The sequence below is a fragment of the Bubalus kerabau genome, chromosome 23 (genome assembly GCF_029407905.1).
Source record: "Bubalus kerabau isolate K-KA32 ecotype Philippines breed swamp buffalo chromosome 23, PCC_UOA_SB_1v2, whole genome shotgun sequence".
In the NCBI taxonomy this organism is placed as follows: domain Eukaryota; kingdom Metazoa; phylum Chordata; class Mammalia; order Artiodactyla; family Bovidae; genus Bubalus; species Bubalus kerabau.
Genome location: NC_073646.1, coordinates 35,852,425 through 35,879,034, shown reverse-complemented (window position 1 = coordinate 35,879,034; position 26,610 = coordinate 35,852,425). Strand labels below are relative to the sequence as shown.

The 26,610-nt window shown below is 51.8% G+C and overlaps 1 protein-coding gene and 1 long non-coding RNA gene across 11 annotated transcripts in view; one reads left to right on the top strand and one right to left on the bottom strand.

Annotated features, from left to right (window-relative positions):
* The window catches only part of CUX1 (cut like homeobox 1), a 349,990-nt gene that overhangs the window by 126,600 nt on the left and 196,780 nt on the right, over window positions 1–26,610 (top strand). The gene's annotated exons all lie outside the window — the stretch shown is intronic.
* Window positions 3,648–26,610, bottom strand: part of LOC129638210 (uncharacterized) — a 32,695-nt gene continuing 9,732 nt past the window's right edge. The window contains exons 3-5 of the long non-coding RNA XR_008707736.1: window positions 21,737–21,813; window positions 20,652–20,796; window positions 3,648–3,768 (exon numbers count right to left, since the gene is read on the bottom strand). This is a non-coding gene — a long non-coding RNA (uncharacterized LOC129638210). The remainder of the gene's footprint in view (window positions 3,769–20,651; window positions 20,797–21,736; window positions 21,814–26,610) is intronic.

The following is a 26,610-nucleotide window of genomic DNA, read 5'->3' as shown; positions in this document are numbered from 1 at the left end:
GTTGTGTATACGGTTTGAGGTTTGGGATCTAACAGTTTTCCCCTAGATGAATAGTAATTTCCTTCGTGCAGTATTCTTTTTAATACTCTGAATAAAGGAATAAAATTTTGTCTTTGAGAGATGGGGATGTAGAACCAGAACATGCGGTGCAATTTTTACTTAAAAACCCAGACCCGCAGCAGGAGCTTAAAATGAACTTTCCCTAAAAGCCAAAACTTGTAGAAGTGGCGGCCCAAGGGCTTTTCAGAGGGCTGTAACGGAAAGGTTTCTACCGTCGGTCTTCCCTCTTCTTTCCCCTTTTCGAGCAGCAATTAAAGATCTGATGACGAATGTGAATGTGGCAGCATTTTGGCATTTCGGATGGCGGCATAAACACACATATTGAAAAACTCTAAATTTACATCGGTTGGTCTCCTGTGTCTCATTCTGCTAGAGGCGTAAAAATTTCCTGTGCCTTTTTGTACAACCGTCCTGCTGTATCACGGTTCAGGGGAAGCAAAAGTAACTAGAACGCATGTTACCGAGAATGATTTAAATTAGGCTTTATTCCATTTAGTTGATACTGAAACTAGAATCTGAATATTCTTTTCCTTTTCTCATTTTCACTTCCCTTTCATAATGGAGTTCAGGGACTTTCCTGGCAGACCAGTGGTTAAGACTTCACCTTCCAATGCAGGGGATGTGGATCCAGTCCCTGGTTAGGGAGATAAAAATCCCACATGCCTCGGGGCCACAAAACCAAAACATAAAACAGAAGCAATATTGTACCAAATTCAACAACAAATTCATTTAAAAGTGACCCACATCAAAAAAGGAGTTTTTTGTTTTTTTTTAAATAATGGAGTTCAGCTCATACAGCTGCCCAGATTGGACCCTCTGATGCCTTCCCACCCACCCTTCGCTGGGCTGTGGGGTACCTGCAGTGGTTGGCACCACTGACCTTGCCTGTCTGCACCTGGTGGGTCGTCCTCCCCGGCACGCCCTTAAACCCGACCACTGACATTCCGATCTGAGGTCATTATCCTGTGATGGTCACACACTGTCTCCCCTGCCTGCCCCGGCTTGCATGTTAGTCCCACGAGAACACGACCCCGTTGTAGTCATCTCACGCTGTACCTCCAGCCCCTAGCACAGAGCCTGGGGTGTAATAGGTGCTCAGTAAATATCCATCGACTGGCTGACGGGATGGGCTTCCCTGGTGCTCAGTGGTGAAGAATACAGCTGTAATGCAGGAGCCACAGGAGACTCGGGTTTGATCCTTGGATGGGGAAGATCCCCTGGAGGAGGACATGGTAGCCCACATCAGTACTCTTGCCTGGAGAATCCCATGGACAGAGGAACAGTGGGCTGCAGTCCATAGGGTTGCAAAAAGTCGGACAGAACTGAAGTGACTTAGCACACATGCCTGTCTGGCTGGATTTTCTTCTGGGTGGGATAATGACCAGTGATCAGAGGTTTCAGGGTGGCTGCCTGCCCTTTCCCATAAAGCTGGGAGTGCCCATTTAATCTGCAAGGAACTCAACCTCCTGGACAAGCTGTATGTACAGATGTGAGCTCTCAGAGGAGCGTTTTTACTGCTCACACAATGTTCCAGGAGGTAACTAGAGAGATACCAACTTGTCCCAGCATGTGTGCCTGGGAAAGGCACACTTCTGGGCCGGATTGGGTCCTGGGCTCCCTGTGAAGAAGACTGGTGTTTGAGCACCCGGGCAGAAGGGCTTCGAGGGGAGGAGGCCCTTGGGGCTCTCACCCCGGAGCAGGTCATCACACACCGAAATGGAGCCAAGGCTTGAAAGTTTGAGTCTTTGGCAAAAGCCCAAGTCAGTGAAAAGCCCAAGCACAGAAAATTGATGTTATTAGATCTTGAATTGTAATTAGAGAAACCATGTAATTAATTATCAGTACACTATTGTAAATCAAACACTGGGTTAAAAGGATAACTTCTGCAGTCTTATGCATGTAGTGGGAACTCAGAAGAGACCCATAGGCCTTATTAATAAGCCCATGAGTTTGGGCACAATAGCCCGTCTTCACTGGGTTTGGGTTTCTTTCATCTTCATCCATTTGTTCAGTCAGGAACTAGGATTCGAGCACCTGTGGATGCCAGGCCCAGAGGTAGGTGCTGCAGCCAGATGAGCAGGTGAACAGGGCCCTCCCAGCCAGTGCCATGCTAACGAAATAGAGATCAGCAGGGTACCTGGGCCACAGAGATTGTGATTAACATTGTGATGAAAAGAGGGCCACCCCAGGTTCTCGATCTTCTTCTCAAGAACAAGATCTTACAGCCTGAGAACTTTCCTATGAGCAGATCTGACCATTGCCTACCTAGGGCTGGAGCAGAAAATGACAGTGCGAGGGAAGGTGGCGGGTCGCTTCCCAAGGGGGCCCCAAGACTTTGGCTTTTCTTCTTGTCTGACCCAGGAGACAGCTGCTGTAATGCTGACAGCCTTCCTCTGCTCTTAGTCAGCCCTTTACTGTTTACTTCTCCAGCCAGATGGGCAATCCTGTGATCCTCGTGGTCAGAAGCCGTGGCTCCCTGCGTCATGGAGGGCTCTCTCCCCAAGAGAACCCACACGCCCTTCCTGTCCTCTCTCTGAATCCAGGCTTCTAGGTGCTTGACTCCAGAGTTGCTATTGATGTTGTTGTTGTTGTTTTAAAGTCACTAAGTTATATGCTGTGTCCTTCAGAATTTGGAAAATAAGTGGAAAATTAATGTGTGGCCATCAGGTTTGTCCCAGCGAGCGCTGCAAATGCCCCTCCTTTGCCACTTAGCCGAGCAGGGGTAGGGCTGTGGGGTGAACTCTCCTCCCTTTCCTTTTGTGGATCCTAAGCCAGCACTATGCCCACCCTCCACACTCACCCCCATCCCCTTTCCTTTGCTGTCTTCTCTGCACTGCCCTTACCATCTCCTGATCCGTTATGTGTCACCCGTCTCTCCCCATTAGGATGTAAGTTAAGTTCTATGAATACAAGAACTTGTTGCATTTCTGCAGCCACCAGAGTGGCTGGCATGTCAGGAGGCACTGAAATCTCTGTTTCACGAATGATGACCATCAGGTCAGAGTGCAGAAGGTTGTCTGGCCTGGGCTTCCTGGAGCCACCCATTGATAAGTAGCTCCTGAGCCATCCCCACGAGGGGCGATCAGTCATTCTCCCTAACAGATGTGTGTTGGTTACGTCTAAAGTGTTGCGAACGGTATTTAAATTGTGAGGGCAACCATCAGGACTCTTTGATGTCTCAAGTCTCGATTCTAATGAAACCAAGGAGGTCTCACTGACTCCATCACATACGCAGGTGGGAAAGTCAACTGTTGTTTTATTTCTGTATTCAACAAGATGACCTGAAATAAGAAAATAGCAAATGCAAGGAAGGAAACCAAACCCTAAGGTGTTGTGCAAGTATATCTTTGCAGGTATCTTCTTGCCTGTTGACACTGGATCTACTCTTTACCTGCATCTCAGGCTACAATGTGTGAGTCAGCTACGGCCAGTAACACACCAATAAAAAGTCCAAGTTTCCCCTCCTGCTGTAGTCAGGAGTGCTGACAGCGTCTACAGGAAGCAGGAGAGTCGGGGTTGGCTCTGGCTGCCTCTCTTCCTCACTGAGGTCTTGTGGGCTGGAGGGGGTAGGCTGGGGGCTGGTGCCTAGTGGTGGTCACACCTGCCCTCGGCCTGCTCTGTGCTCATGGGTGCAGGAGCCCGGTAGCTGTCAGACATCTCCTGCTTGTCCATCACCACTCCCACCAACAAAGTCCCTGAACATGCTCCCTGGACAGTGAAAGAGGGTCTAGTGTCAGGAGAAGGAAAGAAAGGTCATAGGGCCTCTTGAGTTTCTTCACCTGCAAAACAAGGATGGTTAATCCCCTCCCTGGGCGGTGACAGGGCACCCACAAGGGTGCTATGGGTGGCAGTGTGCTGGGCCCAAGTAAAGCCCCTATCAATGACTCGAGTCATTCATTCAACCAGTAGTTAGCGACAGCCCACCTTAACAGGAAGGAGTATCACACAGCCTCGAAAACCTAGAATCAAGAATACGTTCCTACGGGATGGTGGTGGGTGTTTCAAACAGAAAATCTTTCTTTAATGCTGTTATTTGTGTTTTCCTTAAAATGATTACTCTTAGGGTGGCAACCTCTCTCGTAGAAATTAAATCTTGGAAAGAAAAGGAAAAGCAAGAATTTGTAGAAGATAGCCCAAGTGCAGTGTCCTCTCCCAGGAGCTCTCCCGCCCCTCAGTCCCCCACCTCAGCACCCTCTACGGTGCATGGGGTGGAGCCCCTTTTCCTCCTGCTGCTGCCCACCACACTCAGCAGTGACTTACGTGTGGATTGCAGCCAGGAGACCAAGGTGTTAGGTATGGACCCTGCGTCTCCTTTATTAGTGTCTTTATTTCCTCATTGGTTCACATGTTAGGTGTACCTCCTCGGGATAAGAGGAGTGTATGAGTCACCCTTCTAAACCTGTTTCCTAATCTGTTAAGTGTACCCACCCTGCAGTATGGTTGCAAGACAACGCATGTAAAAATCACGGTCCAGGTCCTAGTCCACAAAGGAGAACTGGCCTCCTAGGGGCTTCCCTGGCGGTCCAGTGGTTAGGACTCTGCCCTGCCAGTGCAGGGCGCGTGGGTTTGATCACTGGTTGGGGAACTAAGATCCTGCGTTGCTCTACAGCGCAGCCAAAAAAGAGAGAGAAATAGCCTCTTCCATCTTTTGTGGCTTTCATTTTCGAGTGCTCAGATTATTTTCTTTAAAAAAAAAAAAAAAAAAATGGCTTGTACCCAGAATCTGCCCTGCACTCAGATTATTTTTATTAACTGTTCTGTGAGTGTGCCATGCACGGTCCATGGTCCCTGAGCTGCACGGTCAACAGGGTGCCCTGCGAGGCCAAGGCCCAGCGGAGGGAGCGGTCGCGGCCTGGGAAAAGTAGATGTCAGTGAAAAGTGCTGGAGGTGGTTGGCACCCGCCAAACCTGGTCATAAACCCAGCGCGTTCTCAGCACAAAACGAGCGCTGTTAAAAATAAAACGTACAAGAAGCAATATATTTGAATACGAGGGCACTGCAAACAGTTTCGCAAGGTATTAAGAGCGCATTAATCTTAATTTTATTATATATTAAAGTTTCTAACTTTTCAAATAATGCAGTTTTCATTGTTTCAAAATGTCTGAGAATTATAGAGCTATTTGGTGTGGCTGTCAGGCAAGGACTCCTGCCATTTATTGGGGCCCTGGTTTTATTTAATAGCCAGATGAATGGAACAGTTAATAAAAGAAATATTGCTTTATTCCCTGACATTTATGTCCTTGGTTTCCAATAAAGAATTGAAATTATGAATAGTTGATGGTTTAAATTGATGTTTTATGTTGAACGCTAGCTATAATTTGCCCTCTGAGGATTGTAATACCGAGAAACAGATGGTTTTTCACAGTAACAAATTGCTATGTGTATACAGTCTCCAGTCTTGGCTTTCAGACACTTTCACCTTTGGTTCTGAGCTGCCCTGCTGCTGGCAGCCGGGGGGGAGAAGACACAGTGTCTCTGAGAAGGGGCTTCCTGTGCCGGGGGGGATACCCAGCCAGGCCCCCCGCCACCCCCCGGGGGGTTTCGGCTGCAGTTCAGAATCAGATCACAGGCGAGTGCTGTGCCTAAGTCTCAGCCAGTACCTGCAGTTCAGGCCAGGCGCTGGGAGCCAGCTGCCTTTGGAGGCGGCTCCTCCAAGGTCACGGTGGTGGCTCCGAGACAAGGCCCGCAGCCTCGCTGAGTGTGACAGCCCGAAACCACGAGCACTACAGGCCTCACAGCCCTCTAGAACCGTCAGAGAGATGCAGCGGAGACAAGATGCTGTGTTCTGTGGGGGCCCCACAGGGGAGAGATTAAGAGCTGGGGCTCTGGAACCAGGCGGCTCAAGGGCTGGGCCTGACTTGAGTGACCTTGGCTGGCCAGGTGACCTTGGAGGAGACCCCCCCCCAAGGCACCACCCCCATGTCAGTTTCCTCATCTGTAATGTGTGAATAACAGCAGAAACGGCCCACCTGCGCCTACCTCACCCCCACCCCCGTTTGGGAGACGGAACGAGGCGATCCTGTAAGGCAGCACCAAGCGCAGCACAGGGCACGAGGGGCAGTAAGTGTCGGTGTTGCCAAGCGCGAGCAGCGAAAATTACGAAGCAGATTGATCTGGGGTGATTCCTAGTGTTACAAAAGCCTTTTTGTTCTTTGGGGCAAGTTCCCACATGGGGTTCTTTAAACAGCCTATGTGTTAGGGCTGCAGAAATTTACTCTGCAGAACCTTTTAAAGGAACGTGGCTTCCGTGGAGCGAGGCATCTGACACAGTGCCACTGCAGAGTGTGTGTGTGTGGCGCTGGCCTCAGAGGCGCCCTCTGGGGAGGAGAACCTGGGCTGTCTCGGGCCCCAAGGCCGTTGAGGCTGGTGCATCCCTGACAGAAGCCTGGAGCTTGTTAAACTGTTGAAATGTGAACCAGAGCTCCAGGTAGACAATTCAGGAACACTTACAGCTGGGAAGTAGTGTCTGGTTTTATGTGTAATTTTGCACAAGTGATAATAGCACTTGGTAATTGGAACTGGTAATGATGCACTTGGGGTTAGATCTTAATATTTTTGTAAAATTTCATCAATTGAGATTGATGGTTCTATCTTCTCCGAGAAGAATGTTGAATTTTGTGTTTTTTTGTTGTGTAGGTTGCAATCCAAGAGCTTGTTTTCAAGGCATTTATTTATTACTTGGGTTTCCCCAGTGGCACTTGTGGTTAAGAACCTGCCTGCCAATGCAGGGGACATAAGAGACGTGGGCTCAATCCCTGGCTCAGGAAGACCCCCTGGAGGGAGGGCACGGCAACCCACTCCAATATTCTTGCCTGGAAAATCCCATGGACAGAGGTGCCTAGCAGGCTACAATCCATAGGGTCGCAAAGAGTTGGACAGAATCTAAGCGACTTAGCATGCATGCCTTTATTACTTAGAATGCAAAGCTCCTTCTACAAGGAAAGAAAGCAGACAAGCATTTGAGCTCTCAGTTGATTGGATAAAAAAATAAACCTGTGCATCTATGCCTCACTTAAGAGAGAACCAGCAGCGATTCCCAAACACCTATTGTGTGCTGCACTTTATCCTTTTAATCCTCCCACAGAGGGTGAGAGGCAGGCCCTTCCCAAGGCCCCATCACCATTCCAGTGAGTGATGGGGCCTAGATCAGGTGCAGTCTCTGCTCACCTGCCTCTGTGGAGGGTCCCAGGGATGAGCTCTGGAGGCCTCCCTGCGGGCACCATCGCCTGCAGCTCGGGTTCCGGCCCCAGGGCAGAGCTGAGTGGTCGTTGTCCTCCAAGTTCACGCGAACCAGCGATGGTTTGGAGATAGAAGTGGTACTGGGTTGGCATAGGGAGACCAGCCTGGACCCTACTTGCTCCAGAACAGGTGTCTTTCTCGACCTCTTCCCCCTCTGTCACATGGGTTATTGAGCTGGAAAGTTCTTTCTCCAGCACTAAGCTCATCCTCTCAGGGGCCTGCTGCAGGTCTCTCAGCACCTCCCTGCAGCCTGAGGGTGAGTCCGACACCTTCCCTGGGAGCCATGACAACGGCCCCAGCTTGTCTCCAGCCTTGCTGACCTCTGTGGAGTCCCAAGTCCCTTACTCTGGGCGCTTCCTGTCCACCCACTCCCCTCCCCTGCCCCCATTCTCTTCACTCAGAGCTCAGCTGAGATGCTGCCACCCAGGAGCTCTGCCTCCCTCCATGGCTGGGCCCGGGGCCTCTGCAACGCCCAGGTCAATTCTACCACCTCCCGATGCAGCGCCCAGCACACAGCAGGCACTGTGCATGGGGAGTGGAGGCGTGTGCAGATGTGCGTGCAAAAGTCGTCATGGGCTGAGCAGTGCTGCTTTTATCCTAGTTGTGAGATTCTTCATGAGGAAGGGGTGTGTAGGGCTTGCCCATCAGTTACAGCTCAGATATTCTGAGAGCTCAGTAATTTACCAGCAGTACTTCCTAATAGATTTTCATGGAAGAAGTGATGAATCCAGGAATACTGCTTGTCTGTCGTAGATCAGAGTCATGTTTCAAATTTTATGTTTGTTTGTTTCTTTTTAATTAAAGAGAGCTTTGTTTCACAGGTTGAGTGTTAGGGGCTGTTAACCTGGTTGCTCCATGTGACTGGAGACCCTCAGGGTCCCCCACAGGAAGCAAGGGCAGGGACAGCACCTCTCTGTCACTGGGGTGTTCCAACAACTGGGGGGAACTCGGGAGCCCTCGGCAGACAGGAAAGGGCAAGTTACCAGAGTCGCTCTGGCCCCATGTCCTTCCTTAACGCAGGTTAAAAACAAATATATGATATAATTTACGCTGGAAAGAAGTCTGAACTATTGACAAGGAAAGCCAAGGTCAGGCAAGGGGAAGGTTTTGGTGGCAGAAGCTCCTCCGCATGAGTCACCCTGGTGTCTGCTCAGTGTCCCCAGCTCATTCCTCACAGCTTGAATCATCCCGTTGGGGGGCTGGGGTGGGAGGTGAGAAATCCAGGCTGAACCCTGAAGTTCTCAGTGAGCTGCGAAGAAAGTGTCACCTCTCCTGGCTGTGAAAGCTCCAAGCTCTATTTGTGGTGTCCACGCCCCGGGCAGTCCTCTCAGATGAGTCAGCATCCCCCTTCCCCCCACCTCCCGCCCCACATCTCGTCAAAGTCCCAGGGCTCTCAGCCGCTGTTTTCCTTTCGTTCCTGAGTCCACAGCACTGCTCAGGCTCCCCAGGTCTACCCTGCAGCCTGCAAACGGCCTCCCAGCCTCTGGGTGTGGCCTGGCCAACCCTCTCCGTCACCATCGTCCCCAGGACCTTCCCCTTCCCACAGCCTTTGAAATGAGACCTCCACACTCTGCCTGTACTTTGAGCCTCTTTGAGTTCTGTCCCGCATGCTAGTACCAGACAGACGCAGTCTCTGCCGAGCGCTCAGGCATCCCGGGTCAGGATGCTGGGTCCCCTCTGGAAGCCAGGGCTCCTGCGTTCTGACGCCTTTGGGCTCATTCCTCCTTCTCTTTCTGTGTGTCAGTATCCCGCTCGTGCACCCTCCAAGGCACCTCTGTGAGGCCCTCTCTCCTCATGTAGCTCCTTCGTCGCTCCGTCCTACCTCCCTGCAGTCGTGAGCCCCCGTCCTCCCCAGACGTGGAACCAGAGACTCCAAATGGTGCTGTTCCCATTGTTGTCCACAGTGGCACCTCGCCTGGGACTTTGCACGCACTGGACAGTGGTAACAGTGAGACTAATAGCCAGAATGGTGGCATTATCCCAGCAAGTCACCGTGCCAGCCTCAGCTTCCATCAAACCTCAGTGCTGCGCCCGTCAGCTCCAAAGTGCCCTCAAACTCTTAAACACCACGGCCTTCAGAAGACACTGGAAACGTGATGTCTGTGCACACACTTTCTGTGGCTGTCATTTGTAAGGAGGGTCTTACACTCCAGGGAGTGTCTCTCAATGAAATGACAGCCTCACCTCAGTGGAGACGAGACGTGACAAGGGAGAGGCTGGGAGGCGGAAGGCATCTCTCCACGCCGTGGGTTCCTGCCGCCTCGGCCCTGCCAGGAAGAGCAGTCCGCCTGGCAGTTATGTGAGTTCCAGTCTGCGTGCATCCCCGCTCATCTGCGCCGCAGTTCCTCCGAGCGCGTATTGTCGTGTCCCCTCCAACAGGCAAGGGACCCTGAGGCTTTGTCAGCCCTGGGCCCTGGAGTTGGAGAGAGAGCCTCCTAGGCCCCTTGTTCTTCCCTTTCGGGTGCATTTCTGTGTGTGACTGTTGGAGATAAATGCTGAAGTGAACAGTTTTGAGTTAGAATAGCATCTGCATGCAAATAAGGGTCAAGGGGGTAAATGGAGAAGATGAACTTGAAGATGAACTTGAAACAAGACCAGAAAAGTGCAGGAGCTGCGGCACGTGAGGAACAGGAAATGGGATTTCCCCGCATGCGGTCTGGGGGAACCCCCCTCCGGGTGCCTCTCTGCTATCATCATCCCCAGCTCTTAGCCTTTGCCCCAGAGGATGCAGCTCACATTCCTGGTGGGACTCCAGGCGGTTGGGGGGGGGGGGCCAGTTGTAGTCACAGTATAAAGGGCACAGGAGAATTCCAAAATTCCCTCTCCCTCTCAGTATATAGTTCTTCATTGTGACTGAGCCCAGTCAGTGCCTTTTACACCCTCACTGGATGTGAACTAACGCTAGGAGACACCGGTGGGACGGCATACCATCCCAGCCCCCACCCCGGGGTCGGAGGGGAAGCACTTTCCCTCCCCACCCCTGACGGGGATGGGGGAGGTCTCCTAAGACCCAGCACCTCACGTCATTAAAAAGAAAAAGGCAGGGCTTCTCTGGTGGCTCAGTGGTAAGGAATCCGCCTGCCAATGCAGGAGACAAGGGCTTGATCCCTGATCCGGTAATATTCCACATGCCTCAGAGCAAGTAAGCCCGTACACCACAGCTACTGAGTCTCTTCTCTAGAGCTCGGGATCCGAAACTACTGAAGCCTGTGCACCCTAGAGCCCGTGCTCTGCAATGAGAGAAGCCACCGCAGTGAGAAGCCTGGGATCACAACTCTAGAGCAGCCCCCACTTGCCGCAACTAGAGAAAAGCCTGCATAGCAACAGAGACCCGGCACAGCCAAAAATTAAAATTAAATAAATAAATAAAAGATTATCATTAAAAAATAAGAAAAAGGCTGAAACACTGGCCTCCCCACCAGCACTGTGAGCAGAACATTGAAGTGCCAGCTAAAATGTTGTTCCCGAGAGATTCCAGGCATGTGGGCCACATGGCCAGGGTCACTGCCAAGACCACAGTGTGGTCTGTGTCCCTGGAAAGTACAGCCACAGTCACTCAGGGCGGACAAGAGCCTGGGGGTTCACACTAAGTTCCTTAACCCTCAAGGGCGGAATCCCACCCATTTCTCTTGTCTCCCACCAGAGCCTCTCTGTGTTCCTCCGTTCTATGATTTTGTGCATCCCTGTGAAGTTTTGCTTGAAAACAATCTTCTACAACTGAAGATACAAAAAAGTTTGAAAATCACTAACTTAGACTCCAGCCTATTTTTTTGATTTGGGAAGCTCAGGTCTGAAGAAGGGAGGTGACCAGCCCGTGAGCTGGGCCTTGGCTATCACCGCGCCTCAGAGGCTGCTCCTAGCTGCTGGGGTCCCCGAAGGCCAGGCAGCGTCCTGCCCAGGCCCAGTGCCCAGTAAAGCGACCATCCATGTTGGTAAATGAAGTAAGTAGGTGTCCCACGAGGGCACACGTGACAGCGATTTAGGCCTTCTTACTTCAGGGATGGAAGCTCAGATACAATAGAGCAGAAATTTGACCGAGGTTCTTGGTTTGGAAGAGGGTCATCAGACCAGGACGTGGGCTGCCCCCACTTTGATCTTTGGTCTTTTCTTGTATCATTTCAGGGGGAGGGTTTGTTGACAACAGTTAAATACTTTTAGAAAATAAAAGTTCCAATTTCAGAGAGAATGATAAAAAATGTACAAGTATGTCACCCCTCCAGTCTTCGGACCTGGGGCCCCTCTGAGTGCCCCTAGGAGGCCCAGGCTCCATGCTGACCACATCCAGTTCAGGATCTGTCTTCCCAGGCTTCTGCTTTTCCCTGAATGAAGAGAAGGGCAGGGCCCTAAGTCCTCACCTATTCTGACCTTCCCTGGCTCCTTTGCGTGGTAATGGGTCACACGAAGGCCATTGAGATCCAGAAGATACACCTAGCTGATCCAGTGCAGATTTCGAGAAAATCAGAAGACAGGGAATTAGGTGGGAGGTGGGAGGTGGGGCTGAGAGCTGCAGCTGCTCTGAGGAGGGGGTGGTGTCTGGGGTCCACCAGGGCTGACTCTGAAGGCTCTGAAATCATGGTTTACTTGGGAAGTAATTTTTTAAGATTCAAAAGTGCAAAAAAAAAAAAGGAAAAAGAACCCCGCAGACTCTTATAGAAGATCTTAGACAGTAGCTGTAAGAAGTGCGATTTACGTGTACAGAACTCTGGTTGATGTTTGGAAAAGCACATGGGTCTGGCCCTGGTCCCACAGGCAGGCCGGCATCCTGGTGAACACAGAGCGATTTGTGTTTACGGGGACTTAGCAGATTGGTGGGTAGTTTGCAGTCAGCTTGGCAGTGCTTATTCGTATTTATCCAAGAGCTGCAGGGCCATCTGCCTATTTTGCATTTTGGTGGAGATGTCTGACCTTCTTGGGGAGGAGAGCTCCCAAGGAGGCCGTGCACGTGAGAGTGGCTGGGCCAGGCAAGGGATGCAGGGGGAAGGCAGTTCCCAGTCAGGTCCCAGCTGACCCTCGGCGGCCCCCGCCCCTGGGCAGCCAGGCACAGCTGCTCAGGAATCTTGCAATGATGAGCCCTTCTTTCTGGTCTGTCTCTGTCTCGCTGGGTGTGGCCAAGCCTGGGGAGCCCACCCTGGGGGTCCACCCAAGACCCCCTGGCAGATCTGGAGGCTGCAGTGCCACCATGTACACAGCAGGGGAGAAAGTGCAATGACGATCCCCAAATGCAAAGCTTTCACTGGCTCCCTCCTGTCGATTCCGCCTCCTTGCCGTCTTCTCTTTCTCCTCTACTGTGACCCGGTGTGGACCTTGTCCTCTGATGTCCACCCAGAAAAATCAGGCACATACTTCATGTGCCTGTCCAGAGCAACCTCCTCTAGAAACTTCTCTGATGCGCTCATCTGCCCTGGGTTGTGCTGATCTGAAGTGAATTGTTGGTCACTAAGTCATGTTGGACTCTTTGCAACCCCTTGGACTGTAGCCCGCCAGGCTCCTCTGTCCATGGGATTTCCCAGGCAAGAATACTGGGGTGGGTTGCCATGCCCTCCTCCAGGGGATCTTCCTGACACAGGGATCAAACCCAGTTCTCCTGCCTTATAGGCAGATTCTTTACTGTCTGAGCCAGTTTGGGTAAACCCAAACACCTCTGTTATTTCTTACCCATTTTATAACTGAGGGAACAGACGCGTGATAAGGCAGCTGGTGGCACCCCACTCCAGTACTTTTGCCTGGAAAATCCCATGGACGGAGGAGCCTGGTGGGCTGCAGTCCATGGGGTCGCAAACAGTCGAACATGACTGAGCGACTTCACTTTCACTTTTCACTTTCATGCATTGGAGAAGGAAATGGCAACCCACTCCAGGGTTCTTGCCTGGAGAATCCCAGGGATGGGGGAGCCTGGTGGGCTGCCGTCTATCGGGTCGCACAGAGTTGGACACGACTGAAGCGACTTAGCAGTAGCAGCAGCAACCCTAACCTTAACCAGTGAGTGGAAGAGGCCAGTGAGAGCAGCTCAGAGCCCAGCTTGAGGGCCAGGCATCTTTCGTCCCAGGACAAGGATCTCAGGGAGGCTCACTCTGGGTCAGAGCATCTGGTCTTAAGGCCTGCTCCTCCTCTCCCTCCCACCCAAGTCTGCTGGCCCTGCTGGCACCCACCCAGCAGTTCTCACTGGTTTGGCCTCTGTCCCCATCTCAGGGATTCCAGGCACTGGGGGCACACGCAGCCCAGGTTTCAACCCCACAGCTCAGTCACTGTGTCTTAAATTGCAGGGCTCAGATTGGGGGCTCTGTGCCCCCCTCACCCACCCAGGACCTTTCCCCACTTCAGTCTTCCTGGAGGTGAACCCATCCCTGGCTAAAAAAAAAAAAATGAAAGAAAGAAAACTGGCTTTTTGGATCTATGAGTCGGCCTTGGCAACTGGTCCCCAAGCAGACCCCGGTGGGCAGAGTGCCCGCTTCCCGGAGCTCTGCAGCCCATGTGGGCAGGGAGCTGCTTCCTGGTCTAACTGCCGGCATCCAGCTCTTTCTTCCTCCTTTTCTGAAGTTCAGGGAAGTTGTTAAGTTGGGGGGATGATAGATAAAAGCCCCTGACCTCCCAGGTTTGCAGCAGGGCTTTGAAGTCTGTTTCCTCTTGGCCCTGGGGCCACTCCTCTGCACTCCCTCCCATGGCGGTTTCCTCCTCAGTTCCCTCCTTGAGGGCCCGCCCACTAGCCCGCCAGCTTCCTCCAACCCTGCAGATGGGCTCTGCCTCGCCATCAAACCCTGCATCTTGGAGCATCTGCTGTCCTGCGCCATCTTGAGGTGTGGAGAGAAAGGGCCATTCCTCCCTACCCTAGGGTCCCCCCTGGCCATGATTGTAGCTCTCTCCTCCTCTCCCCTGCTCTCTGCCCCATGGCCGAGCCTCCACGCACCCCTTTGAACTTTATTGACAACACACACATTAGAAGATTACTTTGAAATCTCAATTCTCCAGCACAGACACCAACTAAGGAGCTGGCTTTCCTTTATTTACGTCGGCCTCATCCAGTCGGCAGGATGCCCCACCACCACCCCACTATTAGAGTGTTTGAGTGTAGTTTCTGCTCCACTGAGGCCTTTGACAAATCGCCTGAGAAGACCCCCTGACAGCGTGATGTGTTCATCGCGGCAGGGCCACCTAGGTCCCGATCACTTCCAAGATTAAACCTTCCTGCAGGGGCTGTGCGGCCCCGTGAGCCGTCAGGCTACAGGTTTAAGATTACTGATGAATGTACTGAGTCAAGCCTGGTTTAAAACCATGTAGGTTTTGAAGTTTTTAGGTTTGGTAAGGAAATGAGACCCTTTGTCCCAAACCAGAGCCTGTCAGTCTTGTCGGCGTCGTGTGCGTGCGGCGTGTTTTTGAGCGTCTCTATTTTGAGCTGTTTGGAAAAGCAGCTGCCCTGACTCAGGACACATGTGTCTCCATCTCGCTTCCCGACATTAGCACCAAAATAGAAATTGGACTCTGTCTGTGGCTTGTCTCGCAGGCGACTCATCAATGAAACTGCTTCCAAATGTTCTCCCGGAGCACCCCACTTTCGCCTCATCCACCTTGGGTGGAAGATCACATTTTCAGTTCTAAAGAGTTTTCAATAGTTTCTTCTCTGGGGAGCAACGTCTACCGCGTATACACTGAACCAAGAAAAATTCCCAGCCGAATCAGCCCCGCTTTGGAGCCCTCCAGGAAGCACCGGGCTGAGGGCTGGCTGAAGCCACAGCAGCGAGCGCGCTGTTGCTCTGCGTGCACCTGGCTTCCTCCCGCAGACGCTCGTCTGCACTTCAGCAAACCGTTTATTGGAATGGGTCTGTGCAGTGCCCGGAATGCCAACGGGCTAGTACCGGCAGGGGTTCGCCAGTACTCAAGGAAATGTATCTTTAAAACATGATTTACTTTCATGTCCTGCGAACTTCACTTGGAAATTCACAGGACAGATCCGGGTCTTTTACAAATGGCTGAGCCTACCCTCCTACCAGACTAAGGCTGGAAGGATCTCCCTGAGCATTCATCTCAGATACTCCAAATAGCACCAGCCAACCTCTCCCTCTGAACAAAATGATGTTTAGTTTTGGGGTTCCTTGTGTTGTAACTGAAAAGCCCTTGTTTATTAAGCTTTAATGGTTGTGGGGGTTGGGGGGAAGCATGGGGAGTGGAAATGCCCTCTTTCCACCTTTACAATCTGTAATAAACGCGTGTATTATATGTGTTCACTTGCCAGGCCCTGTGCCCAGAATAGAAACGTCAGTGAGGCATGGTCCAGCACACAGGGGCCTCTTGGTTGTGGGGCCTGGGGGGGGTCTCGGACCAAAATCAGGGTGCCGCCTCGGGTGTGGGGACCCATGGTCAGCTGTCAGTCCTCCCTGGGGGAGGTTGGGTGGGCTTTGTGCAGGGGCGACCTGGCACCTGGCACCGACAGGGTGCCAGGCTGCAGGAGAGAGACTTGGGTCAATGTCTTGCCTCTGGGCCCAACAGCTTCACCTGGCTGGTGAAGCTCTAGCAACGCCCAGGTGTTCTCTAAGGCCCACCTCCTCTTCACTCTTGTCTTGGACGTGCTCTTGTTTCTGCCTTTTTCACACTGCGTTACCATGATTTGCGTATTTATCCTTCTTGTGGAACTCCAGCAATAGAGACAGGGCGATGTTCCCAGCCGTGCACACGCAAGGCACAGAGCAGACCCTCTTAGAAAGTGGGTGCCAAGCAAAGCCTACCGCTTCCTTCCGGAGAGAGTCAGCACCACTTACCTCACCCCTGCTCAGAGGGACTTAACTGCTGTTACTGGATGTCCTCAAGGCTGAGACATCACTGTCCATTCATCAGCTGTGTCAAAGGAGAAGTGTGATTAATTTACAAAAATTTTTAAAAGGTGGTCAGAGAACTGCTATATAAGACAAGGTAAAACTGTCTGTGGTATTGACTTTTGCACATGGCCTTGGCCTTGGGGCAAGGCTGCAGGAGAGAGACTTCGGTCAATGTCTTCCCTCTGGCCCCAACAGCCGTGGGGTTCGGTTTGGTTCTGTTGCTCCGTGGCGTGTCTCCACCCCTCAAGATTCATCACAAATCTTGCCCCCCTGGGGCTCTGGGCTCTGATCTGGCCCTTGGCAGCTGGAGCAGAATTCCAGGTGGTGGCCCAAGGGCGCCTGGAGGTTGGGCCACAGCCCTCTCCATGAGCTCAGCGCCCTACTTGCTTGAGGCTAACATGAGGTCTACGTGGCTGTTTGGGATGGGGCTCCCCCAGCGTCTTTGCAGGCCTCCGGGGAAATGGAGGTGCACTGTGGCTCTGAGTGTAGCCCTGGGCCACAAAGCCTCCCCCACAAACAGCATCTACCTTTTTAACAGCCTGCCCCCAGGCCAGAGTTCTTCGCTCCTGGATGGGGAGGTCTTTGTTGCTGCCATCTATGAGTGACTCTCCAAAACGGGTCCTCTGACCCCTCGGGTGTGGGGCTCTCTGCCCCAACAGCTGGCATACTCTGTGACTGGGGGAAGCTGTCATAATAAAGGAGGTTACTTCTCAGCTGTCCAGAAGGTGACCCCGAGGGCTGACCGCCTGCCTTGAATTTGCAGATACTAGAGCTGGACTGCCTTGTCGAAAGGCGCTGGCGTCAGATAAGGGGGCTCTCTTGGTCAGAGCTGGGCCTCCCTGAGCTCAGGGGCTTGGGCTCTGTGCCAGCCCCACCCTCTGTTCAGCCAAAAAAGCTGCCGATTTCTCACTCTTGGGGCAGCAGGCTTGTCCATCATAGGCCATTCCATTACGTGATCGGGATTCATGGATATGAAGGTCACCACAGTGTTGCTTAAGTTAAACCTGAATTGTGCCCCCCGGCTTCAGCGTGACCTCAGATATAAAAATCACCCGTCTCCCAGAGTTGCTCAGTGCTTCATGGATAAGATGTCTAGAGAGTCTGGGTTTCCTAAAATATACAGCTCAATCCTTTGTCTCCCTTCACATATGTCTGGATGCAGAGTCACAGAGATGTTCCAAACAGCAGGGTGCGGGCCTGCAGGCTGTCCCCGGGGAGATGGACTCAGCCAGGGAGGAGCAGGGAGGTCAGCCTGACCTGCTGGTGAAATTGGATCGGGGACAGCAGGGTGGACGGCTCAGGTCAGCTGAGCGAGGCCCCCACGCACTGCGTATTTGGGTGGACCGGGAGAGAAGGTCAGGCTTCCGTGTTAACGAGAAAGGAGAAGAAATTTGGCTGATAAACCAGCTCATAAATAATCTCCAGTGACAATAGACTTTTATCCCCAAAGTCTTCTGAGCTTTTAAAGGAAGACATTCATATCCCACATCTCATATGATGTTCACAGCCACCTTTCAGCTGGAGTCACTGGGCAGGGGTGGGGGGGTGGGAGTGAGGCTGGGGGCTGAGGCCCGCCTGGGGTCTACAGAGTGATGAGGCCGGCATGGATGCTGTTCTCCTGGCTCCGTCCATGTGGCCCAAGTACCCGGATGTCAAGCAGCCGCTCATCCTTGTCACAGGTACACATATGCAATGGGGGCTGGCGAGGCCAGTGAAACAGAGAGAATGAAGGAATAGGTGGAGGATCCAGACTTCCTCTTACAGGGCCAGATACTAAATATTTTAGGCCTGGCCACCAGGAGGCAAAATCAGTATATTATGTAATACTTACCTGTTGTTTCGTTTTTGGGGCTGCACCTAGAGGCATGTGGAATCTTAGTTTCCCCAACCAGGGATCAAACTCTCACCCCTTGAAGTGGAAGGGTGAAACCTTAACCGCTGGACCGCCAGAGAAGTCCTTTATCTGCTCATTTTAAACGCAACCATTTAAAAGTGTAAAAACCATCCCTAACTCAAGGGCCATAAAAGTACCAGCAGGCCTGTGGGCCAGCGCTGCTCTCAGCCTCTAGGGTTGCCAGTCTGTGCCTGTCAGGGACGGGATTCTGCAGGTTGTCTCCCCGCCCCCCACCCATCCCGCCACCCCCGCCATGCCCCTCCTATGCCTCCTGCGGAGGCTTCTAACCTGAAGTCACTGGTGGACTTGCCCTGTATCACAAAGAACTTGGCCTCTGATAGAATCAGAAGGACTCGTGGAAAACTCTGTGGACACGCGCACGTATGTCTGCGCGCTGCTTCTCACCAGCGGCCTTGTTCCCCCCTCCCTGACTGCTCTTCCTGGTGCTTGGCCCCAGGCCCGCTGTCCTGGACTGCTGGCGTATTCCTTCTAGAAAGAGGGCTCTTTTGACCATTTGCAGGCACTTGCCTGCGCCTGCCTTCCCAATTCTTTGTTCTCCGCTAAGCTCAGCACTGTCCATCCCTGAGGCCCATTGGAGAAGCAGGGAATGGCCAGGCCCAGCCCTAAAGCGCTGCCTTCATGGCGGGGGGAGCCACCTTCTCATCCAGCCCCTTCTCATCCACCTTCTCATCCAGACTCATCCAGTCTCATCTCATCTGAGATCCAAGTCAGGACTGCTGGCCTCTTTCCTCTTGAGCAGTTTTCCTGCCTGTGTGGTTCCCAGACCTCTGCCCCGTTCAGTTGGGGTCCATCTCCTCTGGGCTCCATCCACCGTGGACCCTGGCCCACCTCCTGGCTGAGTCACCAGCACAGCCTGTGGGGAGCACATAGGTCATTTTGCCTTCTGCAGAAATCATGCTCCTTCTAGAACCTGCTTCTATGAGGCCCTTTTTCTGAAGAAAGAGCAGCTCCAGGGGTCCCGGGAGAAGGGCAGTGAGGACTGGGCAGGAGCGAGGGCACACATGTGGGTGAGTGTTGCCAGAGCGGCCTTGAATCTTGTTGTTTGTTTTTTTTTTTTGCAGAGGAGGGAGGTGGAGGAAGATTAGCTCAGGAAGATAAGGCCCTCCCTGGAGTTTAAGTCTGGTTGTTGGTCACGGATCTAGGAAAGCAATAGGGTTCCTGGATTAAAAGACCCTGATGCCAGGAAAGATTGAGGGCAGGAGGAGAAGGGGCGACAGAGGATGAGATGGTTGGATGGCATCACCGACTCAATGGACATGAGTATGAGCAAACTCCGGGAGATGGTGAAGGACAGAGAAGCCTGGGGCACTGCAGTCCTTGGGGTCGCAGAGTCGCACACACTTTAGTGACTAAACAACAAGGTTCCCAGGAGGAGCTGCAGCCTTTCAGAAATAAAGCCACCTATGTTTAGTATCAGCGTTGAGAACAGATTGGCAGGGGTTGACTTGCACACTTGGTAACCTCCATTGATTGAGAGCAGCCTTAGAGGTGTTCTTTTAAACCACCAGGCCAGTTGTCTCATTACTGTTTAAACAGGGAAACCTTATTATAATCTCTTGACATCTAAATACACCATACACTTCCCTTACTGGGAACCCTGGAACCCCAGCACCTGTCAGAATCCAGGCTGAATGCATTTGTTTCAGGGAAAATAACATTCTCAGTGAATGAGTTTTGCCCTTAATCTTCAGAAAGTGATTTAATCTGGAACAAAATGCGTGTGGCAGAGATGGAATTAAAGCCATTCTGAGTTGGGTTCAGCACCATTGCTGAGACCACGACAAGACACTGCTGTGCCCTGGGGTCATGCGGGCACCAGGCAGCAGCAGACGAGGCTGCAGGGGAGCCTTCACTTTTCCCGCTTTTCCACCAGGAAATAGCTCTTTCCAGTCTTGTCAATTTTCGCTCTCTGACCTCTGCAGCTGACCTTCCAGAGGCTCAGACTCTGTCCCCAGGCCGCTTGCTGCCTCAATCTGAACCATGTTAAAAATTCAGGTCCATCTTCTCCTCTGACTTTTGACTGCCCCGTACTCTCTGAGGTTATGCCCCCACCCAGGCCTTTGGCTTTCTCATTGACTTTAGGCTGTTGTCCATTTCAGCGTCTGTGTCCTCGGTGCCTCTCCTGGAGCGTTGGCCGCCTTGCCCGCCATCAGTCTTCACACTGTCTCCCTGGCCTTCCTCTCCATCACTGCTGCCCCAGTCCTGGTTTTATTCCCTTTGCCTACAGTCCATTTCCCAATCGCTGTCCTAGGCTTTCCCACCCTGGCTTATCCTGTAAGCTGCTTCTCAAGTGGCTCTCTGGCCCAGTCGCCTCCTCAGCTCTCCTGCTTACCCCTCCCTCTGTGTCCAAGCCTCAGTTGGCTCCCAAGCACCCTCCTCCTTGCATCCTTCCCCAGCCCAGTGGGCAGCCTCTCCCCTGGGCTTCTGTCGTGTCTCACCTGGGCCCTTCCTCCATCCCACCCTTTTCCAGCTTTGAACTGGAAGCAGGCCGCGTGCACCACTCTGTGTGTGGAGTAGCCACTTGGTTGGAGTGGCCACTTGGTCCCCATTTGAGGGGCCCCAGAACACTGGGTCCTCCATCTTGCTCTGCTATGAACCTGCCCGCCTAGTAGGGAGGCCCCCATCCTCACCCATAGTCAGACAAGGCACACGTAGGGACTTCACACGTGGCAAAGATCAGATTGCACGCTGAAGGTGAACAGAGTACATTTTCCAGAGGAGAGACTGCTGTCCAGTGGTAGGAAATCCTGGCGGGCACAGGTTCCCAGGGAGCACCTGTATCAAAACACGCCACGTTCTTGATCACTCACCACAGCTCATCACTGTCCAGGAGTGAGATCGGGTTCCACTCAGCCAGGCAGGGGATGCAGCTCAGGTACCCCAGGCTGTCATGCTCCAGCTGGTCCAGTGATCCCCTTGGACGTAGCACCCAGGCGGGGCCTGCGGTGGCAGCTTTGGGTGAAATATTGCTTGGGAGACAGCACGGCACAGCGGCTTTGGAGCCAGCCAGCCCCCAAGTCTGTGCGATAGCCAAACAGCCTCAGGTGAAACACAGCCTCTCCAAGCCCCAGATTTCCTCTTTACACAGCGAGGATGATCCCAGGCGCCTGCAGCGCATGGTACAGTGCCTCCACCAGCCAGGCTGCCTGCACGAGCCAGGCCCCAAGCATGCCTCAGGGGACGCGGCCCCGGGGTTACCCACGAAGGAAAGGCGCCACGGGGGCGACTGGGCCACTCAGTCCAGACTGGGGAGCCGAGCCTCTTTTCATAAGTGAAATGATTCAAGCGCGTTAGGGCCCGGGCCAGGCCCTGGCCTCGGCCCTCTGCCACTTCTCTCTTACCATGGGATCACTCTGCTTCCCCACCCCAGGGCAGGGGACATGGTTCAGCCAGCCTTTCTGTACTTCTTTATCTCTAGTGTGTGTTTCTGTAAATTTAAACTTCCTTCGTTGGGTAAAAGCTTTAGAATTACTAAGATTCCTTTTGTGTTGCATAATGTTCTTGCCATTTAACAGATTAACAGGCATAATTTCAGTGAGCCTTCGTGAATGGCATGCCTCACTTAGCTTAATCTCTCTTCGGTACATGTTACAACATATAAAGAGAACGTCTCCAGCACATATGGGGAGCTTGAGAATGAAAGATCACTCTGATCCAAACTCTGAGAACAGGGGATGACCTCTTAAAAAACAGAAGACGTGGCGAGCGGCCTCACCTGCAGTCAGTGCCGGATTCCCGAAACAGAAACTCCAGGTGCCCTCGGGACGGAAATGGGATGTCACACCACGGCACCTGGGGGAGGAGGGCAAGGCAATGAGTTTGGGGTCACACTGCAGGAGAAAACCGGCCTTCCCTGGCCACAAACTTGCAGGCAGACACTACCTTTGGAAATCTCTGGGAAAGCCGAGCCCTGTGGAAGATGAGCTGTGTTGAGTCGCCTGAGGGACCAAGTAGGGAAGAGTTTGAGAATCCAGCAGTTTAAGAGACCCCGAAGTCAGCAGCCTGGAGAGGACCACCCCATAAATGCCAGGCCCTCAACTAAGTTCCTGGGAAGAAATGACAGCCTTGTTGTCTAATCAGGTGAGATACCTGAGTGCCCACCTGGAACGAGGTACACTTTGCAGACTGTCTAGAGGGTCAGGGGCTCTGAGCTTTTTCACACATGGACAGCGGCAAGGTCATGACCGTCACAGCCACAGCCGCATTCAGGGCCTCCTGTGTCCATTTGTTCAAGAATACTTCCGGGATGCCTACTGCGCACCCCACACTGTTCTCATAAGGCCAGCAACACGCTTCCTTCCTGACAGGAGGGAGGCCTGAAGTGCCGGGAGGTGAAAGTTTAGTAAGCAGTCCAATTCACTCAGCTATTCGGTGGCAGAGCTGAGATTCCAGCTCAGGTCAAGTTGAATTTTTTTGTGTGAGGATGACTTTGCAGACATGCTTACATAAGAAAGGGAGATTTCACAGAGTGACTGAACCGTGCACAGCGTTTCTTGAATCAAATCTGTGTGCAGGTAATAGGGTACTGGGCGTCTGTTATAAGGCCACACCCAGGGGTGTGTGTAGTCTGGAAGAGGAGACAGGTAGAGATGGGGTAATTGGTTTGTTGGTGTGTATATGTGTGTCGTGTGTGCATATCTACATGAAAAGAGTGGGTATGTCCAGAAGCAGCCCCGGTGAAGCACTAACGGAACTCTGGAGGGTGCTGTGCGTGTGGACCCCAGTGACTTGCTAACCTGAGGACTCTTCCAGAAAGTGCCGGTCAGACACTGTCAATTTACATTGCTCGGCCTGAGGCATGTATTATATTTTAATTTATTGAACTTTATTTCTGTAACCCCTCCACACGGTGTTTTGTCTAGAGGAACCCCTGTCTGGATATATTCTTTTACAGCAGATTCACGGTGCCACCTATTCTTACACCATGGCCACCACATTAGGGGAACAGCCTCTTGTTACAAAGAACAAATCCTAAGAGGTGCATCGGAGCAGGTGCATCAGAGCAGGTGCTGCAAGCCCAGGCATGACGTGGAGGTGGCGGGGGGCGGGTTGGGGGGACTTTCAATGGAGGGCACGTGTAATTCCATGGTCCCTTGCCTGGCAGAAACCACTCATTCCCCTGAAATTTTTCTACAAGACCACCAGAAAGAGATGCCTTTCTGGAAAGGTCTGATGCTTTCTGGGTATGGCGCTGTTACTGGGAGTCAGACCTTTTCTGGCTGTGTCCGTGAACCCTGTCTGAGAGAGGTCTGCCATGTGAAGCTGGTATCCGGTCAGGGCAGGAGACCAAGCGATGCCTCCTGATTCAGGGGAAGAGGTTTTTATTCTTTTGCCTAGACACTTGAATTTGAAATTACATGTTTTGTTACACGTAATTTTGGAATACTCCAGAAAGGACTCTCCTACACAGTATTCCAAAATAATTACACTACATTTTTTTATCATTATTATTTTTTTTTACAATTTATTTATTTTTGGCTGTGCTGGATCTTCATTCCTTCATGGGTTTTTCTCTAGTTGTGGCGAGTGGGGGCTACTCTCTAGTTGCAGCTTCATATTGTGGTGACTCCTTAGGGTGTGTGGGCTTCAGTGGTTGCGGTGGGTGGGCTCAGTAGTTGTGGCTCCTGGGCTCTAGAGCAGAGGCTCAACAGCTGTGGTGCACCGGTTTAGTTGTTCTGTGGCACCCATGGCACTGGATCTTCCCGGATCAGGGATTGAACCCACATCTCCTGCATCGGCAGGTGGATTCCTTACCACTGAGCCACCAGGAAAGCCCTCACCACATTAAGTTTTAAGCATGGGTTACCATCTGGTTGGTTTTGCATGATTTGTTTTTGTAAGCAGACCTCCCAGTGGTCTTCCAGGTACATACACATCCCCAACAGACTCCTTTTGCTTACGTAACATCACAAGGAGCCAATGGAGTCACGACTTAGTCTCCCCTGCACACCTACAGACAGATCTCTCCAGCCTCGGGTCGGGCACCTAAATATTTGAACCCCATGCTCTACAGCCAGTTTTCTTCACTTCTCTTTAGTGAGCCTTCAGCATCTCTTAAAGGTTATGTCTGAAGACTTCTCACTTGCAAAGCCATCTCTCTCTGAAACCTGGAGCCCTCCATCCCCCACTTCCCCATGTGCCCTGCTCCCACTCTGTCCTCAGGGGTAGGCAGACCTGGGGTCGTTCATCTGTGCATATCTATAAGCTTGACTCTCTGTACACATTTATTGCGTGAGTGAGCGAATGAATGAATGCACGCACGCATGCACGCAGTGAGCATTCTCTCGGAGAATTCGTAAACTCTTAGCCAGTCATGGAATTTCCCAACAGCCAGCTTCTAGCAGCCTGAAAATATTTTTGATATTTATCTCTTTAAGGAATATGTCAGAAAAACTCAGCGCCAACCACTGTTTCTCAACTGATTTCCTGAACGTGTGATAAGAAGCACGATTCCTTGGGGGAGATAACCCGTTCAGGTTAAATTCTTGTGGAATTCCTTATAGCCCTGTGTTGTTCAGCTAAGATGTAGCAAGAATGTAAATAGCTAGGTACTTTTTGACCTACCTCAAATATTTACTGATGTAAAACATTTTGTCCTCATACCAAACACACACAACAACCCCAGCCCTGGGTTATGAATACGAGGACTGCGAGTGGCAGCTCTGTCTTGTGTGGCCAAGCTGTAGACCAAGAGAATTTTAAGAACAATAATAAGGTAAGAAAAGGGCCAAACTCAACTTGAGATGCTAGGAGATAATAGATGTATATTTGCCATATATGGTAATAAAGAAGTCCGAGCAGACGCTCTTGGCATTTATGGACTTCTCAGTGATTCATCAGCAGGACTGAGAGCTCCAGCCAAGAGATATAGAATTTGTTAAACTGTATCTCTTTCCTGAATTGTTTTGCTACAAAGAAGCCATGCTGTGTGTTCAAAAGAAAATTCCAGGACTGTGTCAAAGTTAGTGTTTGGTAACAGGCCTGAGAAAGAGGCATTCCAAAAGCATTTGGAAGCCATTCATTTACCAGAGGAGAATCACCCTCTAAGAGTTAGCCATTTTTCTAGATTTTGTCAACTCAGTTTTGTCAGAAACGGAGGGGTCTGGGCTTTCTTCGCCTAGCTGCTCGTGTACACGTCCTGCCTGCTGTCATCTGTTAAGAAGGTAGATGTTAATCCATGGCTCCATCTCCAGGACGGGATCACAAACGTCTGTACCTCCTTCCAGCCCTCGGTTTCTAAGCTGCGCCTGGCTCCTGCCATGCAGGCCTGCAGCACAGCTCCTGGCAGCAGCCCGAGCTCCCTGGACTCCCCAGCGGGCCACTGCTCCTGCCCCTGTGGGAGCTCCGTGACCGCATCCCAGAGAGCAAGCATGAGGGACACTGGCTGTCCCTCCGCTCCCGCAGCACAGTCATCCTGTCCCACGCTGGCCACCCCATCCCACCCCGGACGTCCCATGAAGTGTGCTAATTCTGAAATGACTCGTATGCTTAGGAACTGTAAAGTTAGGTGTACCAAGAAGATGTCATTTTAGACACGGTCCTCGAGCTGTGCAGACTAACCATAGGGAGAGTCAGTGGATGAAATCATCTTTGGACCTTGAGGCCACAGCATTTTTTTTTTTTTTTTTTTTTTTGCACAGAATTCTATAGGAGGCGTAGCAGAAAAATTATTTGTTGGTTTAAGGAAGCTACCTATAGATGGCTGGAGGAATATAGAAAGGAAAGCTATCTTAGAAGTTCAAAGAGTTGTTTTTATATATTTTTGTGGCTGAACCATGCAACATGCATGATCTTAGTTTCCCGACCAGGAATCGAACCCATGCCTCTTGAAGTGGAAGCGTGGATTCTTAACCACCGAACTGCCAGGGGAGTCCCATTGAGGCCACAGCTTAATCAGCAGGATGGGCAGCTCTCCTCTCCTCCCTGCCCTCACCAGGCATCATAATCCTCGGGCCTGACCTCTGGGGTCTCTGAGGCCCTGCTGGATAAGCCTGGGTGGAACTAAGGAGGTGCCTCTTCAGTGCCCTTGCTGGACTTCCTTTGCTGGAGTGACGTTGGGTCCCCTCCCTGGAGTGTGCCGGCCTGCCATTCGGGAATGCCGAAGTGCACGTGCCAGGAAGCCCCCAGGGAGCGTCCCTATGCTCTGGAAGCTTGTATTTCTCCTCAATTGCTAGGTTGGGGTAATCCCTTGGGAAGCCTCTGAGCATCTTGAAACATCAAGCCTGATTCCAAAGGTTTAAATTCCCCCATTGCCACTGAGTCACATGTTCCTTAGACTTGGTTTTCATCCATATGATATAAAAATTCCATTTAGAAATTAAGAAATTATGGTCTGCATTTCATATGCCCATGGCTCTGTAGTATTTTCCAAAAAAGAAAAAATGCATGTAAAAATTATAAGATCCCTGTTTGTATCCCTTGTCTGTGGGGCCTTCTGGTTGCCTGGGCGTCACCAGGAACCTTGTTCTGCTGCGAAAGCCCAGGACTCTGTGGCTGAAGGATCCTGCCCCCGTTTCCATTTGTGTGTCTGCATGAGTGTCTGAGGAAACATTTAGAGTGTGCCTGCATCTGCAAGGAGATTTTCCCATC